General features: G+C 35.6%; 1 protein-coding gene across 8 annotated transcripts in view; it reads right to left on the bottom strand.

Annotated features, from left to right (window-relative positions):
- Positions 1–18,766, bottom strand: part of RALYL (RALY RNA binding protein like) — a 374,493-nt gene that overhangs the window by 337,178 nt on the left and 18,549 nt on the right. Inside the window, exon 3 of one of the 8 annotated variants that reach the window (XR_013184450.1) lies at positions 10,643–10,756. The exons of 6 other annotated variants lie outside the window; for them this stretch is intronic. The gene's annotated coding sequence lies outside the window, so the exon portion shown is untranslated. Of the gene's footprint in view, positions 1–10,642; positions 10,757–18,766 lie in introns of those variants that run through there. One more of the 8 variants, XM_054638217.2, reaches the window with a different exon arrangement.

Raw genomic sequence — 18,766 nt, 5'->3', positions numbered from 1 at the left:
TACATGTTTTAAAGCATCAGCCAAACCAAAATTTTTTAAAACACAGTGGATGGAGCTGGTAATCAGTCTTAATTCTGATTGTAGTGCCTCATGCCATTTGTCCTTGTGGCACAGGTATCCTCATTTCATACCAAAATCGATATCCTCTGGCTGCCTGGTACCCACCTTAGGGATGAAGGGTGAGGCATTTTACCTTCATGTGCACCCAAACTCCACTTTGCTCATTTTTCAGGCTTCTGTTTTCATAAACTGCATATTCAGAAACATATAATGTAACACAATTGACTTCTCTAGGAGGACACAAATTATCTTTTCTAGTCCTGTGGTGGGGTTGACAAATTGTTTTGGCCTCTCAACCCGGATTCCCAGTGCTGCTGCTCATGGTCATGGAATACAGCAGGAGAAGACATAGCTGTTCCCAGTGCTTCCAAGAGCCAATGCCACCAATGTGACGTGAAAGGCCAAGTACCATATGGTGAGTGATACTCCTGGGTCCTTCCCAGCGCTCCCTTGCTTAACCCTGGGACAACAGTCACATGAGTGACAATTTCTGCTAGCTCTATTAAAGAACTGATCCAAGACAGATGTAAAAAAACCAAGGCAGGCAAACAGGCTCTCAGGCAATATAGAACATGTTCCCTACCTCCACTGCATGTGAAGAGCCTACCTAAAAGGATATACAGACAGTAATGATGTTCCCAATTATCATAATTTGTCACTGAACAGTTTTTAAAGAAAAAGCTTATTCTCCTTTGAGGTTCCTAAATTAAAAATTAAGCTTACTTTTACCATGTTTTAAAGATTTAAATAAAATGCTGTTATATAGAAGTCTATATTATAGAATGTTATATAGGGACTTACAGGTAGCAATCAAATTTTTCATTTGATTAGTCACCAATATTATAACAGGAGAATGATAACAAGCTCCTATCCATCACAGGTAGGGATATGAACCTTTAAGCAGTAGCTTTTTTTTTAAAGACTGTCCTTTCGTTCAGACGTAAACATTTCTACAGACAAAAATAAGACAAGAAAATATTATTTCTTATTGGCTAGAATCCCAAATACACAGGTTCACTAAAGTCTAATATATGCTATAATTAAACTGTCAAATTTTTTCTATTAAATAATTAAAGAATGTAACAAACCCAGCATTAATAAATTGGGTGTATCGTGTCTCTTCCTGGACAATTTGACTGTGGAGACTTTGAACCATGTTTCCAATTTCTCATACTCAGTGAACTGGGTTTGCTTCTCATCCAGTCATCAGATGAATTAATAGTCAGTGCAGATGATAAACTACTTACACATATATGTTATTATGAGTCCACAAATATTGTTAGTCATTACGATAATCTGACAACACTTCTGACCTGCTCCACGTATTAGCATTAAGAGTTCAATACAAATTAGATTTATCAGTAGATCCAGTGTTTTTCCCACTTCAACATATCACCATATTATGTTAACTGAAAATATATGAGCAGTCTGAGTCAAAAAATTATAACTGCTATTGCAAAGAGTAAAACAGAAATTATGGAAATTTGATCACAAAGTCAATGCTTTGAGAGCAGATTTCGATTTCTAAAGTAGTTATTACCATTTTTCTATAATACATCTCGCAGAGCCTCGCTGCTTTTCATGAACTGAAAGGTCTAAGAGGAGGCAATGACAGTGGGAAAAAAACAATTAAAAAAACCCCAAGCAAAACAAAAATAAAAAACCCCAAAATAAGTCCCATTTTTAAATCCACAGATTACAAACTGTGTTTTGTCTGTTGAAAAAATTAAGATGGTCATTTCATCTATTGTGGTAATGGTCCCCTGAATGGGGAATAAATAGCATTGACTCCATGATTGTAGAAGGTTGACCAATTGCTTTATTAAGCTATACTATATTATACTATATTATTAAGAAACTTGTAACTCTTGCAGAATGTCTGATACAGCTTTAACCTAATTGGTCAATCAATCTAAACACCATCCAGCATCCAATTAAGACACCACCCTTTGGTAAACAATCTCTGTAACACATGCCACATGTGCACAAGAACAGGTGCAGCAAATGGAGATAAGAATTCTTCTCTTAGTTCTTCTCTGAACTTTGTCACAGCTTTCCAGGAAAATCCTGGGAGAGTATTATGTCTCTCTCTGTTCAGAGGATATGTGATTACCACATCATCTACAGCATTAAACAGATCCTGATGGATATGTTTCCACTGTACATGCTGTTTTTCTGGAGTTAATAACACCAACTACCACAGGAAGGCAACTAGTGACAGGACAAGAGGATATAGTCTTAAACTGCACTGGGGGAGGCTTAGGTTGAACATTAGGAAGAATTTTTTTCACAGAAAAGGGGATTAGACATGGGAATGGGCTGCCCAGGGAGGTGGTGGAGTCATGGTCCCTGGAGGTGTTTAAGGAAAGATTGCATGTGGCGCTCAGTGCCATGGTATAGTTGGTATTGTGGTGTTCAGTCATAGGTTGGACCCAATGATCTCAGAGGTCTTTTACAACCTGATTGATTGTGTGAAGGAGTGGAACCACAGATCTGCTTTTGGGAACAACCTCATGCCCTGGATCTCCTGCTAAGTGAGCCTGGGTGGTGATTGCTGTAGTATCAGCTCCTGAGCCAACTTGAGTGGCAGCTCTTGCTGGCTGGCTTGCATTTAAACAGCCTGTCCTGGCAGCACCCTGCCTCTGCTGCTGCCTGCTTAGGCACACACGTGCCTTCCCAGGGCTGCTTTCAGTAGAACAGGATTTTGCTGCCATAGTGCAACGCTGTTCACAACATAACCACATCAGTGACACACAGAGTGCAAGGGAGAGCCTGAGTCGCTGGTGTGAGTCTGTTTTTATGCCAGCCCTGAGTGATGATTTAAGCTTCCAGCACATACAGTGTTATGTGAGCTTCTATGGGACACTGAGCAGTTGCAATTTCTATTGTTATCCACTAGAAATTCTCAAAGCAGCACATTTAATAAAATTTCAGCAAACACAGAACTCTGCTTCTGTCCTTGAACAACTTGATTGACATACTGGACCTACAATGCCAAAAGTAAACATATATTGGAATCATACCATAAATTACTAATTATTTAATCACAGATATGTCTATCTATAAAGATGAAAAACAGCTCATCATCTCTGATTTGTATAACCAAAAAGCTAAAATTAGTATAGAAGACTTTTCCATTTTAAACTCTGCATTTCTTTGCTGAAATCAATGAAATATTAGGATTTACATTGACTGCACAAAGAGGTTTGCCGTATCTTACAGTGCTCAGGGGCTTAATAAAGCTATTTCTGCAGATTGTCTGGAGGATTCTAATTAATTAATTAACTTAAATAATAAGTCTAGATGACTTTTACAGAGAGCACACACTCTCGTTAATTTCTTAGCATAAAAAAATCCTACTGAAAGCAGTTCTGAGGAAAAGAGAAGCATTGATAATGATACCTTATTGTACCAGCTTGAACTGATCTGAAATTTGAGATCTGCCCATCTCCTGACTTTAGCCTGTGTGAGTGTAAAAGAGCCATCTTACCTCCCCACTTGTTTCTGCTACCTCCACTAAAATTTAGGTATGCCTGAAATCTTAACAGGATCAAATAAAGCAAATTTTCCAGCATTGCACTGGAAGTCAAACATGCTGTGTTGACACCAACGCTATCAGCACACAAATTAGTTTTGGACCAAACGAACAGCTAAGCTGAGCTTCGTTCATGTCATGCTAGAGAAAACACCCCACTTAACCAGTCTTCTAATACAATCAGTCCTGTTGCAGAAAAGGTGCCCATGCCAAGAATTTTCAGCTTCCTGAGATCAAAACATTATCAAATAATTTAGGCAGTATTTCATGCTTTCCCTAACGTACTCGTGATATCAAAATGTTCACATATGCAAATATTCATTATTATAACTGATTAGCTACAATAGTACAAATTGGTGAGAAAGTTAGATCTCAAGCAGAGTTCTGAAGATCCACGATATATTTTTAATATATCTAGATGTAAGATGTAATTTCATAATTTTTAAGACAGCTACCTCTGTAGAAGTTAAGAAAACATTATCTTTTTATTTTCTGATGAATTCTGAAATATATATAAAATGGTTTGAAAATATAAAAATATATTATGCTAATCACTAATATTATTATACTCATATAATACTAATTAATGCATTTGGGAAATACACAGATATATATATCTTTTCATTGCACAGGATTTCTAGTATTATTGCTTGCATTTTAATATAAATGTTATAATAGATTGCATTATACTTACCCAACAAGATTAATTTATGAAACCATATTGTGGTTGATGATGGCAGCTGAACCCCTCAATGGAATTAATTAAAGGATAATCTCCATTGCTTTGCAGAATACAAACCAATAAATGGCTGCTGAGATTAATAGCTGAAGCAGAGCTAAAGTGTTTAAGGAATTTCAAACCCCATTTATTACACACACCCTACAAAGCAGGAGAGATTATGACTGTACAGCAAACCAGAACATCAAAAAGCCCAAAAAAAACCCAAAAAAGAAGCCTGCACAAGGAAAACAATGTTTCCTTCCCTTGTGAATATCTGAAAATGATGCTTCTTTGTTCAACAGTTTTGTGTCATAGAGATGAACTTGGCTAGAATGAAAAAGAATTAAGTTAAAAATATGTGCCAGGTCTTTTGGTTGTTTGTCTAAAACAAGGAGTACACGAGGAAAGCATTTCAAGCAAATTAGGTCAAGACATTGCTTACAAAAATATAATTAGATTTTTTTAAGGAGAACTTAATTGAGAAAGTTAAAATTTTTATATTCAAGTCAGTATTTCCCAAACAGCAACTGGAAAATTACAGGGCTTGCAAGGCTTTTGGCAAATGTTTTCATTAGAGCAGAAACTGTGGTATCCTTTGGATGAAATTGCTGCTGTATCTTCACATAGTACCTTTAGGTGACAGAATGTGATGTTCAGGTCTCCTTCTGACTTTGCTAGGAACAAATGGGGAACAGGTGTGTGGTGCAGCAGAAAGGATGCTGTGCTTTGAAACTCTGTCAAAGTGACAATTTTTCAATGCAATTTTCAAAGAGTTGTATTAACCCTCTTAGGCAACAACCATTTTATTCTAATTTTTATTAAGTGAATTAAAAAATCTCTAAGTACCAAAGCCTGCTACTTTGTCTCATTCCTTTTGCATCAAATAATAGCCTTGATTTCTTCCTGAATATAAGTAACTCTAATAAACATTCCCTATAAGCATTTTAATTCTTCTTTTCATTTTATTGCTCCACAAAAATGACTGGAAAATTCAGAAATTTCAGTTTTAAAAGGGGATTTCACTCTTTTTTCCCTGTCTATAGAAAATTAATTAAGATTGAAATTAAAAAGGTACAAAGTGTGGGTTAAACTCACCCTACCCACTGCGCACCTTTAAATATGATGAGGGCTTAGCTCACTAGATAGAAGATATTGTCACCTGAAGTCAAAGAAGCCTGTTTCATGATAAAAAAATCTATTTAAAAGAAAGGAATAATAATAGAAAAAGTATATGCATCACTGTCTGATCTGTTAACACCTGCTCTGGTCTCATATTTGCCTGAGAAACCTGCCTCAAGAGCAGCTCTCTCTCAGTGATCTGTGTGAGACAGAAAGGGAAAGAAATAGAAATCTGCCAGGATGTGTGGTCACCTCATCATTCCTTCGAGCTTGATCCTTTGGAAAGGAATAGGAGAAAAAGAAGCCTGCAATGGAAGAAGCAAAGTACAAAGAACCTCACTTGTGTTAGCAAGGTTTTGAAGGTAATATACTCACCCTAATCTGCTGAGTCAGAATTATAACCAATAAAGTGAAGTTCTTAGATATATTTGTAATAATGAACGGAAAAGGTAATTTGTTGCATTCTCTTGAATATTACTTTCTCATCATAAACTTAAGAAGTAAATTTACTTCAGTCTCCTTTTTCTTGTTCCTGATTACACATTGAAACTTTTACTGCATTAGTGCAAACTATTCCTAGAGCTTCAGAGAAATGTTCTTGTTCATTTTCCTTTAGATTTCCTTAAATCCACATTGCCCTAATCTGATTTTATAAGCCTTTTTTTGTATGAAAGACTACCATAACTCAAATAATTTGACAAGCAGGAACACAGGACTAAACAAGGAAACAAAAAGATTAAAATTATCAAACTCTTCAAAATGCCCCATAAAGGGTGAGGTTTGGGAAGATTTAGGGTTTTTTCCAGAAATTAATTTTTAAAATTTATAATATCCTATATGAAATGAATATTTTTAAAATAGTACCTTGACAGTCAGAAGAATTAAGTTATTTTGACATTCAAGAGTTGAATCTGGTGGGACACTGGGAGTTTCCACCTCTGAGCATAGCAGAGGCATCTTTTCTCTCTTACTGAAAGAGGTGTTTTTCCTTCTAGACATCATAAGTCTCACATAAATTTCAATGTACCTTCTAAAATAATAAAATTGACACTGTCTCATATGAAATGTTTGAGTTTCACCACATGATAAAATAAGAGCATTTTTAGACAGCTCAGTTGAAGTATATCAGTATATGTGAATATGTTTGCTTGCAGCATGACTTTCTCCAGTCTCAATATTCAGACTGGGTTGTGCACCGTTTCTGAGCTGGGTGGGATTCATGCTAGTTTTAGCATTTGTTGGACAAGGAATTTATCTTAGCTTAACTGAAATAAAAGCTTGAGAAAGCCTTGTTTTCTCTGAAGAGCTATTGAACATGCCTGAGAAAGGCTTTGAAATGAAGGTAGAGACCCAAGTATTTAAAATAAGACTTGATGAACTAGAACTTTCTGATTCAAATTCGGCTTTGTCTTCTGGTGAACACAGCAGGAAAATGGCCCTGTAAATACACTGCACAGAGATAATCTGCAAGCAAGATAGTGGAAGAGATTTATTTCTCCCATCTCACAGCAGGGACTTGTGCAACCAGAAGCAGGAGGAGCCCCCAGGGTAGCACACACTGCTCTGGACTGCCTCAGGCAGTGCATTACATCTGCCAAGGACCTGCCATCTACCTGGCTGCCACTGAAGAGCACAGACTGATTTTTTCACACTTATATGTTGCTTAAAAACAAAGTTTCCATCCATTTCTGTGCATTTTTATGCTCCAAAACAAAATCACAGTGATTGTTCTAGAAATGAAAATGCAGAACTTCCTCTTTCTTGATTATAGTTTCTCTTTGACCTATTACTCTTTTCTGTCTCAAGCAATTTTATAGTTTGGCACCTGTAATTCTGTTAATTGTCTTTAGAAAACAAGATTCCTGGTTCCACCTCTGAGTGCTGAACTAGAATCAGGTGACTCCCTAAAGCTAAAGCATTTTCCTATAGTTACCTTTTACTGAGAAGCACCTTTCCTGGGACAATGAGACATTTCTCAGAAGAGCTTCAATAGTGCTGTCCATCGAATCAGATCAAATAATAAGAAAATTGTGGGGAAAAAGTTTAAATACTTGCATGTATTATTTATGTTTGGTGCTTTTATTTTATAATAGTTACATAAATCTGTAGGGTAAATGTCTTGATTCTGATAAACTCTGCAAACCTCTGTAGTTCAAAATGCTTATATATTCCATGCAAAATTCTCTTTAGTGGCCAATAAGAAAATAATAAAAACATGGTTTAAAGTTTTACTGGACCTTTCATCCAAGAGTCTCCAAAGGGCTGCAGAGATATGTGCATAGTAACATTTTAATCTTAAAGCTAAGGAAATGAAAGGCTAGGAAGATTAAAGCCCAAACCTTTAAAGATGCCTTTGGAGTTAACTGGAGCCTTTGAAAACTTTTCAGGGTCTACATCTATGTGACTTATCCAAGGATGCCCCCTTCACATAGATGGAAAATAAAATACAGGTGTATTTAATTAGTTTTTCATTATTTCAAGGCCACCAAAGATGAATCACACATACAGAACAAGAGTAGCTAAATCCCTTCATGCATTTCAGAGAAAAGATCTTACACCATTAAATATATACAGTGTAAAGTACATTCTTGTTTTTCATTGCACTTGGAGAGCCCTCTAAATGTGCAGGAATTGCCATTACAGGTACTGATCATGTGTCTGTGCAGATGAGTGTGTACTGCACATGCATTCAGCCCCAGGGACTTATTTGCACAGTGGAAGGCTGTCAGATAATGAAGATTTTGACCATTAAAACCTGGGAAACGAGCTTTCCTATCTAGAGAGTAGAAAAAAGGCTGCTTGTTTAGAAGGTAGAGTCCTGAAAGGAGTTGTCTGAAGGTGGATGATATGAATATATCCCTCAAAAGATCCACATCCTGAACCAAGTCCAGCTGCTTAGATGCTTCATTTAAGTTCCATGCTGACACAGGGAATAGTCTCAGGAAAAAAGGAAAGGAAGAGGAACAGGATTTGAGTTTCAGAAGTTTACAGATATTTAGAAGGCTATACTTCATAACATGCTGATGTGGTTTATGCCAGTGATATTGACTAAGTGGGATCCCACTTTGTTGAAAACCATCACTATTTTTAACAGTCTAAGGTCAAATTTTAAAGGCATTTTTGTATTTTATTTAACATTCTGGTATTAAATATTCAGCTATCAAGTCAAATGCTTACCAGAAGAATGAAATTTATATTTGACTTCCACACTTCTCATTGTAATTTTTGTATGGATTTTAGATATATATAAGCATGCAGTGCAAAAGAGAATTTTACCCTACAGGATTAAGCAAAAATATTTTTATTATTAAATGTCTGCATCCATTTCAGATTTTTTTCTTTTAATTTCCAAAATGGTAACATTTCTCATCTTGATGCTTTGAAGAAAATATTGACCTAGAAGAGTACAGCATACTTTAAAAATTACAGGTATGAAGAAAATTGGAATGCAAAAGAAACCTCCTGGGTGAGATTATTCACCAGAAAATGCAGAAAACCTAAATAGATCATAATTTTTGAAAGAGGAAGAGCCCTGGAGCAGGTGAGATTTGCATACTAATTAGAGACAAAGTTTATTCAGGCTCACAGGCCAATCTATCTTCCATCACTAGGCAGCATCTGTTTTAGAACACACTAGCCCTGTTTTAGATGATTCAACTCCTTTTAGGTTGGCTGCTGGTGTTATAAAAGCTGAAATATTTTTCAGCTTTCATTATAAATTTTTGTGTTTGGGGGTTTACAATTCAGTGAGTAATACTTTTCTCATGTTTAAGGTAATTCTCTTTTGAAGTTATTTTTAATGAAAAAATAATTTCACCTTTTTTCAGCTGTGTTGAAAAAGTTTGTCTAATGGATATAATGTGGAAAACAGTTGAAAATTAACCACTGACAAAACAAAATATAGACTATCCAATATTAATAAAAGCAAAAATATACAGGAATGGAAGACATCTTAAAGCAGAAAACATGTTAATAAGTGACCCTCGCCTAATATTTAATTGCCTTTCACTTACCACACTCATTATTCACCATCTCCTGTATGATGCCCCACTCCTCCTTTGTCTTATTAATCATTCTGCCTATATGAGCAAATTTCACAAGCCCACTCACAATATTTACCAATATCAATAGTGGTGTTATTATACAAAAAAATCTCAGGACCATTTCCACAAAAGCTTCAAAAGTCTCTGCAGCACAATACTTGCCAATTTGACACACCTGTCATGTGCATTTGCAAATTCCTTGTCTTCTTTATTATTCTTTTTACTATGCCCTATGTTTTTTCCAGCCTTGTACTTGATGTACATATTAGCTTCCACAGCAATTTTAATATTTAAAAATATGCATTATTTTTGGACATTCTGCATGTCTGGATACTATCCTGATTTGATTGTAATGAAAATATTAAGAGGAAAATATGGGTTCAAATGTCTCAAAGAGAGTATGTAGAAAACCTGACGTACGTACACGAATTACTTGTGAACTCAATTCAAACCTTGTGTGCAGTCTCAAAGGAAGAAAATATGTCAAAAAACCCAAAAATAATGAAAGAAATTACAGTGTCAGTTACTTTAATTCATCATTTTAATGTCATTAAAATTAAATACAAGGTACAGGAATATTCTACTGCTGTCATGAATTCTTTTCCCAGACCAGAGCTTAGTTACTTACAAAAAAATACAAGCAATTTTTTCTTAGTCATAAAGTACTTGTACTGTGAAAATTACCTTTCATCAGTAACACACATGTATGAGATCCACCTGGAACTGTTGTCTGATCAGTCCTCCAATTTTAAACAAATATGAAGCCTAGGGCTATCATGGTGGTTCTTTTCCTAGATGGGCTTTATGTTTCTAGCTGATTTTTTTTTCCCAATGACATTTGAAGGCTATGGTCTTCATTCTCTATTTCCATCTGTTCAGTCAAAGACAAATGACAGCTCTAATTTGAGCATATTTGGCAAATTTACTTGACTCCTGCCTACTTTCTCAGAGATGACATTCACTCTTTTGCACCCAGCCTTAGCAGACATGGCCTTCTTACCTCCTAGAGAGAAGGAAAATCACTTTCCCTTACCTCTTAAAAAAAGGGATTATGTCAGAACTACTCGAATCAAAGCATTTGTTGTCTTTACTGGACTTGTATTCTGAACCAGAAAAGTAATAGCAATAATAGATTCGGTTGTGCCGTTCAATCTGTCACCTTACCTTGCCTTCATCAAGCTGACTTTATGGCCAAAAAATCCACTATGCAGTCTGTCCCACTCCCTCTTGAAGAGCAGTTTCATCAAATACAGGTTATTCCATACATCAGTCAAATCTCTATGTAAAAGTAAAGGGAATTTCACTCCAGTAAGGCTTGAGACTCATCTTTCTCAAGTACTGAAATACAATGCTGTATTACTGCACCATTTCTTAGAAGAGCATAAGAATGCTGTGCTTCAGAAAACACAGATGTGAGCAAGACAATGCAAATCTTTATAGCTGTAACGAGGATGGCAATTACCTCAGTACAGCTAATGTGAAAAATGTTCCTTCTATACAAAGCCACGTATTTTGAGATAGCTGTAGCAATTAATCTTGAGACATGATGCCATTCCCAAAATTCTACTTTGTAAGAGTTATGGACATTCTTATTTACTTTAGTTTGGCATAAGAAAAATTAATTTGGCCAGTGGATCTCTTGCTACACATACTGATCCTGGTATAAGTCTGTCTAGAAAAGAAGCAGCTTCAGGCAGGAGGATCATTGCCATGCAGCCAAAACCATGGGCTCTCAGATGTTAACAAAAAGCTTTCCTTTAACTAACCCAGAATGAGGATTTACTCTTTCTCTCTCTCTTTCTGTCATGTCTAACACTTGTCTCTACGAGGCTTGTTTTACAGCTGTGAATAAATGTTCACCTACACCCACCAGCCAGGCTCCCGAGCAGCGCGGCTGCCTCGCAGCATGCCAGCAGCAGAGAGCAGGATGATGCAGGGGCGACGAGCACAGCGTGCAGAGATCCCGCAGTGATGCTCAGCTGCTGCACTGGGGGACACAATTTCCCTCTCTCACAAGTAGTACAAAGAATGGCCAGGGGAAATAGGACAGGACCCAGCTTTCCTGGCAGTTTCCAAATGTGGTAATAACTCCTTGGCTACTGGCAGCAAAAGGAATTTTTGAACAGCCCTCTGGCACAGAGAAACTCTTCAAGGAGTGTGAAGATAACTATACGCCCTTTTACACAAATGTCATGCACAACTGTTGTGAATGAATGCCAGGTATGAAGCAAATGTTTTCTTATGACTGGTATTACATTTCTTCCTCAGTTTTCAAAGTGGTCTCTGGATATTCTCCATTCTTAAGGGTAATTTCCAGTCACTGCATAATCTTCATTAGATAACCATAAAGAAACTATTACCCCTACAATGAATCCAAGTATAACATTAATGAATGAAGTTCCATTACTTCAAAAAATCCTATAACTATACTCCAAGTTTTAAATATAAATAGCAAAAAAAAAGCCCGTCCATTATATATATTTATTTATTTATTTATTTATTTCATAACATGGTAATGATGTTCAAAGGCATAACAGAATTAGACATTACCATGAATGTTAAACTTCTGAATAATAGAGTTTCAGTACTTATAAATCACAAATTAATTTTTCCTTGCTGAGAAATACTCATATTTTTGATGGCAGAATTTAATTAATGTTGTCCTAAATTCCTGAATGAGATATTGCCTGGTATTGTTGCTATTATGAAGCAAAACAACTAACATTGATAACATTCTGTATTTCCAATCTTTTACAAAAGTGTGTGATCCCAAAAGGACAGAAAGGAGTAATAAACAGCATAGACAAATATATAACAGACAAAATATAATCTACTCATATAATGTTGAATTTCAAAGGGGCTGCCTATAACATTTCACAAACCTGAAAATGTATTGTATTATTCATTACCTCAATGTAATTACAGAATTATGAAAGGGAATCAGAAGAGACCTCAAAAAGACTATGCCTTAACCTGTGATGTCTGATCCTGAGATTAGTCTCGTTATGTAATCAATGAGGTTTGCAAATGGAAGAATAGACAAAATTTTCCTTATATTACTAACAATATTTTTTCCTCAAAAATATGACAAAAACCACCATAAGACAACTTCGTATTTTAAGTATGGAAATCCACATTAACTACTTGTGCACAAACAGCAGCCAGCCATGATTCATGACTCCTTTTTATGCAGAATAAATTGTCTTGCTTCAGCTTTCTCGCCCAATGGTATTAACTGCTGTATGATCTAATTAATTTATTCTGTACAATAACAGATCTAGTTATTAAATACAGGTTATAGAAATGTACAAAAAATGAGGTGTCACAGATAGAAAACAAATTAAATGAAGTTTTAGTTATTAAACAGAGGAAACAGTATAACAATCAAAGAGATGGCAAAAGTCAGGTTACTTACCTTAAAAATGTACAGCCTTCCAAAAAGGAAAAAAGGCACACACGATGCAGTCTGCATTTTTTTTTTTTTAGTTGGCTGAAAATTACTACTTAGCTAAGTGAATATTTTTCATGAGGATTGGGCTGACTGATATTAAATGAGAGGAATTACCTTGATAAAGTATTAAGTAAAGATTTTCAAATGCATGATGTCAGGAGCTAAGAAAGTACAACAATGCTAACAAATTAATACAAACACGATTAGTTTTATAAAGTAACATATTTTAACTTCGAGTTATTTCCTGATATATTTAGAGATGATGAGCACAGTCAGCACCAAGTCAAGTCAATAGCATCACAGTTCATCACAGTTTTTTATTATTATCATTTCTGAAAGTCCTACTCTACTCCTCTAGCAGAAAATTTACTCTGTAGTTCATTCCACACCCAGCACTGCAATCACAGCATTTGTACCACCTAATAAACCCAGTGCTGCAATAGTATGGATGGGTAACCACAGGACACATCAAATTAAGTTTAAGAAACTGTTTCTAAACAGTCTACTCTATTTATTGTTTGCATTTCAAAGGCAAAGAGATATAGTGATGTCTACTAGTAGTTCTGTAGTTTCCTAATATAGCCCTACAAAATTTTTAAACCAAGATACTAAGTAGTTTATGCTACTTTGCTAAATCTAAACAATCTATATCAAATCAACATAGAAAGAAAATTTCTGAAAGTTCATACTGCTGTATATTTCATTGAGAATCCCTGATTCACAACAGATATCCTAATCATTCATGCAAATTACTAGTTATAATCATCAGTGCAATTTAAGCAATGAACTTCTTTTATAAATGACACAAAATGAAATGGAAAACTCAATCCTGAGCTTGTAAATGTCAAGTGCAATTTTCTTCCATGTCAGACACAATTACAGATTCTGTGTATGCAAAGAATTTGCCACAAACATAATCCACTTTTGTGGTGGTGTAAAATGCAATGATGTTCAGCACTAATAAATAAATACATTAAAAGATACAGTTATATTAAATTTAGGTTCCACAGTGGGCCAGATCTAGCATGGGAGTAAATCAATAGAACTCTATAGGAGCTAAGCTATTTCTGAAAATTTGCTCTGGATCTGGCTCTTGAAATAATTTTTTTTAATGATTAAGTAAAGTATTGCACATATAAGACATTGATTTTTGTCATTGATTTTGTGCTGGCATTTGAGCCAAGCCTCAAAAAGCTTGAACATTTTATGTATTTACAGCTGTCTGCTGGCAAGGAATAATTCATTCATTCCAAATGAAACATGTTCCTGAAGCTTATAAAACCAGCATTTTTCTAGACTGGATTTACAAACAGATTTTTCAAATAAAAAGTTAGAAAATGTGCTTTAAATCATTGAAACAAAAGCTGAAATCTGTTTCTTGATTTTTTTTTTCTGTCTTGTCAAACAGATAAGATACATATTGATTATATTTGCCTCCCAAGAGAGCTGTTCCATCAGCAGAGAGTGAAGATCAATGATGAGCCATCATCTCATAACAAAATATTTCCAGTGACAAAAAGAAGCTTATTGTTTAGTATTTTTGGTTAAATATGGACACAGGAAAATTTTGTTTGCTTGTCATTGTGTTCTTTCCTAATTAGACCAATCCAACCATCCTTACACAGGGAGAGCAGTCTCCCTTTTGGCTGATCTGAGGCAACTTCAGACATGGGCCCAGCATGAGTAGAACATTTGATTCATTTCCTTTGATTCATTTCCAAGCCTCTCCTTTGTCACACTCTACCAACTAAAAGCTCTTAGGTGTACATAAGAGAATATCATCCTTACAGAGACCACTGCCTATTTATTTAAACTGCTCAGCTCCCCCAAGTCTCAACCAGATAATGTGTTATTCCAGAAGAAAAAGCTTCTTTTCCCTCTCTTTCAGAGCACATATTCACCAATGTAAAATAGGCAATATTGCTACCTATAAGTGCTTTGCCAAAAATGAAACATAGAGTGGAGAAATCAGTTATTCCACATGTTCCAGCCCTTTATTTTCTCTTCCTACCAGTTTGAGTGGCCTTTGGCTGAGCAAAACATCCAGAATGGATTTAATATGTTTACTAATATTGGCGGTTACCTTTTCAACATATCTGTGGACAACTTTGTGGCAGCGGTTGAAAGCACAGATATTAAAACATTTGCTTTTAAATCTTAGAATGATGGGTAACAACCTATGAATCACAAGCAAGAAATTTTGATGATGGAGGGCTTTACTGGAGGTTTAGTTCCATTTCAGGCATGGAAAAAAAACCCCCAAAAAACCAAAAAACCCCAAGGCAGAGAATGGCACAGTTCAAAAGCATTATAACAACCAAGAGAGTCAATATATGTAGACTGAGTTGCAAATCCAGCTCTGTCCCTAATGAAATTAAGAGTATTTAGTAAACACAAAATGGGGTTAGCATTCAAGCTTTAGATTGATTGAAAACTCCAGCAAATCATCTTCAAAGGCACTGTTTACAGAAACTCTCATGACAAAAGCAGTGAATCCAAATCTTGGATCCTCTGCTATGCGTCTCTTCATTGGTGAAGTAACTAACAAGTATTCATTGGTAACACAAAACAAGGACCTTTTGTGCACTTTTTCATAAACATTTAAAAGAACAACAGGGAATGTTTATACCACTCTACTGTCACCCACAAGTTTTATTAATCTCATGCTATCATTATTATTCTGTAGCCTGACTGTACACCATTCATTTTTGAATCACCACACAGAGGCAGATTCTTTCAATGTAACATTTTGATATATTAAAAGCTCAAAGATTTTAAAAGACTGACTAACAGCCACATTCTGGCAACAAACATGCCTTTTTCTAGCATTGAAGAGAGTTCAGGAAAAGCTGCCTTTTAAGATATTTAAGGATCCTGCCAACATGAGAGTATTAACAGCACCTACCAGCAGCTATCTTAATCCTCTACCTAATGGTACTTGCCAGGACCCTGAAAAATTACTATCAGAATGTCCTGTATTTTGAGAATTCCTGCCTAAAAATTCTTTTTAGGAGCCTTTAGCAGAAATCAAAACAGCTGCTAATCTGAAGAATCACAAGAATGAGAAGCAAGTTGACAGATCCCTCTGATTCAGCTCTCCAAGGTCTTAGGTTCTTCACTAAGGGCAGCTTCCTCAGGCCTCAGAAATGCATTCAAATGAAGCTGAATAAAACCTGGTGTGAAAACCTTTATCCATTATATTTTCCTGTTCACATTCACAAAGCTTCTGCACTGTAGTTATTCAAATTCAAATTTTTCCTTTGTATTATTGTTTTCAGAGATATTACAGTATCATCTGAAAGATCTGTATTTATCAGTCTTTAATGAGCCGCCAGCAGTGTAGGCACTCCCTAGCAGGGTATAAGGAAGCTGTCTTATTCTCATTTCCTGCTGCACAGGTCCTCTTCTAATTGCACTTTCATTATGATACCTTATCAATAAGAGTGTCTGTACTTCCAACTAGCCAAATAAATAGAATAACTAGAAAAAGATGCAGAAACACTCTGAGGTATAATATCCACACCACAAGGTCAAAAGCAAAACAATATCTTCCCACTTTATCATCTTATACTCCATCCATGAGGTGATAGCTGAGGCTCACGTACCTTAAACATACACATACAAGGGGTAAAATCTGGAAATACATGTTAATTATCCACCCACCCCCCTTCTTTCATACTGAAAAGCTGACTTTCAGAGATACTTACTTCAGTACCATATATTAGCCATGGTCATTATACAAACCAATGCTAAAAAAATATTGGTTCTAAAGCAAAAAAAAAAAGAAAAGAAAAGAGAAGTGTTATAATAATGACTTTTTAACCTATGGATATTTTTCTCTTTATCAACAGAGAAAGACCACATATTTTTTCTCAAAAGATCTGATCCTAGAGTTAAAATTGTGTCTCATATGGCATGATCTTTTAACCCCTTTCAGACATGAGGTCTCCAAAGCATACTTCCCAGAACAAATCACAATTCTTGATCCAAAGCAAAACAGTCAGAAAAATGGTGTTTTGACAGCTGAACATCTGATGACTGCATCACTTAAACCCTTCTATTATTTAACCCTTCTCAAGACTTAAAAACATGCTCCATTTTATCTCTAATAATCAGTCTAAAAATTGGGTTATTGAACAATACCACATTTTTCTTTACATTTAAGACCTCAGCAGGCCTAATTGATGCCAAAATTTCTAGGATTCAGTAATACATTCTCTTTGTCAATGCAGTTTTTGCTAAGTAGGGCATACCTTAGTCTATTCAAAATGTCTGATTGACTATAATCAATACAGTACTCAAGGAACAAGACAGATTTTTCTGCAGTAGTAACATGAAAGGCTAAAAAATATGCAAGCTTGTGTCCACCACATTCCACCAGAAACAACTGACTTTCTAACTGTTGTTTCGCTATGAATAATGCATTCTTATAAATCCTCTCAAAATGCAAAGGAGAAGATCTAGAGCTAAATAGCTTTCACTGAAAAGATAGCTTCAAGTCCATAATTTCTGTGCTTGGGTTTCATGTGCATAGCATTTTCTCCTACCATCTGCATACGCCACACACACGCATTACTTTGACATTTTCAAAGCTCCATTAGTTATTCTGAAATAAGACTGAAATGACCTTCCCAGTATAGAACTAATCATCCTGTTTTGCAGAATTTACCACTGAAAGGGAGTAAATCCCATCACATTTCCTGTGAAAAAGTTATGAGAGCACAACCAGGTAAATAATTATCCATTGATTTAGTGGGGACATCCTACCAGCTTATGTCAGCTGCAAATATTGGTCACCTTGCCCAGAAATGTCCAGGTCACAGTTGTTTTTTTTTTTAATTTTACCATAACTTCAAATAACCATTAGCCTTGGGTAGACGTCTTGCCTTTTATTTTTTGCTTATGGAATTATTTGTATTTAATTTAAGTGTTCAAAAAACATGTGGTGATATGGTTTAGCAGTGAAAACAATAGGGTTGGGTTAAGAGCTGGACTTGAAGATCTTAATTGCTCAACTTGAGCAATTATATAATTATAGAGAGTGGGTGAAAATTTTTCAGATGTGTTAGTAGCTATGTAGAGGAACAGAAGGAGTTTGCATGTAAAACTGAAATCTTAAAGAGAGAAAAAAAGGAGAGTAGAAGGGAATTTTAGTGAAGGTCTAGGCATCAACTGTTTCTGTTGGGAATACACATCCTGCCACTAGATACTCTGCTCCTTTCACTGCCCATTACCTTTGCAGTTTCTACAAGGGTTTCTTCTATCTCACAGCATTCTTCTACATATCTGCTGGAGGAGAGACTCCTCAGTGTGTTCCATAAGATGTGACTATACTCTCATCAGCAGTCAAAGGTTGAAGTCCATGAGTAATATTAACTAGATTATTTCATTTAAACCAAAGAAGGTTGACTGTATTGCACATATGTAGAAGAAATAAGTCATAATAAATGGGCAATTTACATCAACAGGTTATTTTCATATTCTCAGCTTTCTCTGAAGGAAATTATCTGCACTTGAATGTTTGGGGTGGTTTTTTTTAATTTTTGTGCTTTAAAACAAATACGAAAGTAATGCTAGTGCTTATTTCCAAAGTGCAATCAGTATCACATTCATCTCTAATGATCATGAGAAAGATACTGATAGGAAAGCCCCCACCAGATGAATTAATTAATATAGGTTTAGTAAGGGATACTGGTTTTGCCAGTCTCCTCTTTTCTAACAAATGCCCTTTGTTCCAGTTCAGTGTAACAGGATATTCTTTCTTTATGCTGTAACTTCCCACTGAAGAAATTGTGCCCACAGCCCAAAAGGCTGATCATCTGAAAAGGGGTTTAGGG

This window comes from Agelaius phoeniceus, chromosome 1, assembly GCF_051311805.1.
Source record: "Agelaius phoeniceus isolate bAgePho1 chromosome 1, bAgePho1.hap1, whole genome shotgun sequence".
NCBI classification, from domain to species: domain Eukaryota; kingdom Metazoa; phylum Chordata; class Aves; order Passeriformes; family Icteridae; genus Agelaius; species Agelaius phoeniceus.
The sequence above is the reverse complement of the archived record's forward strand: the minus strand, read 5'-3'. Positions and strand labels throughout refer to the sequence as shown.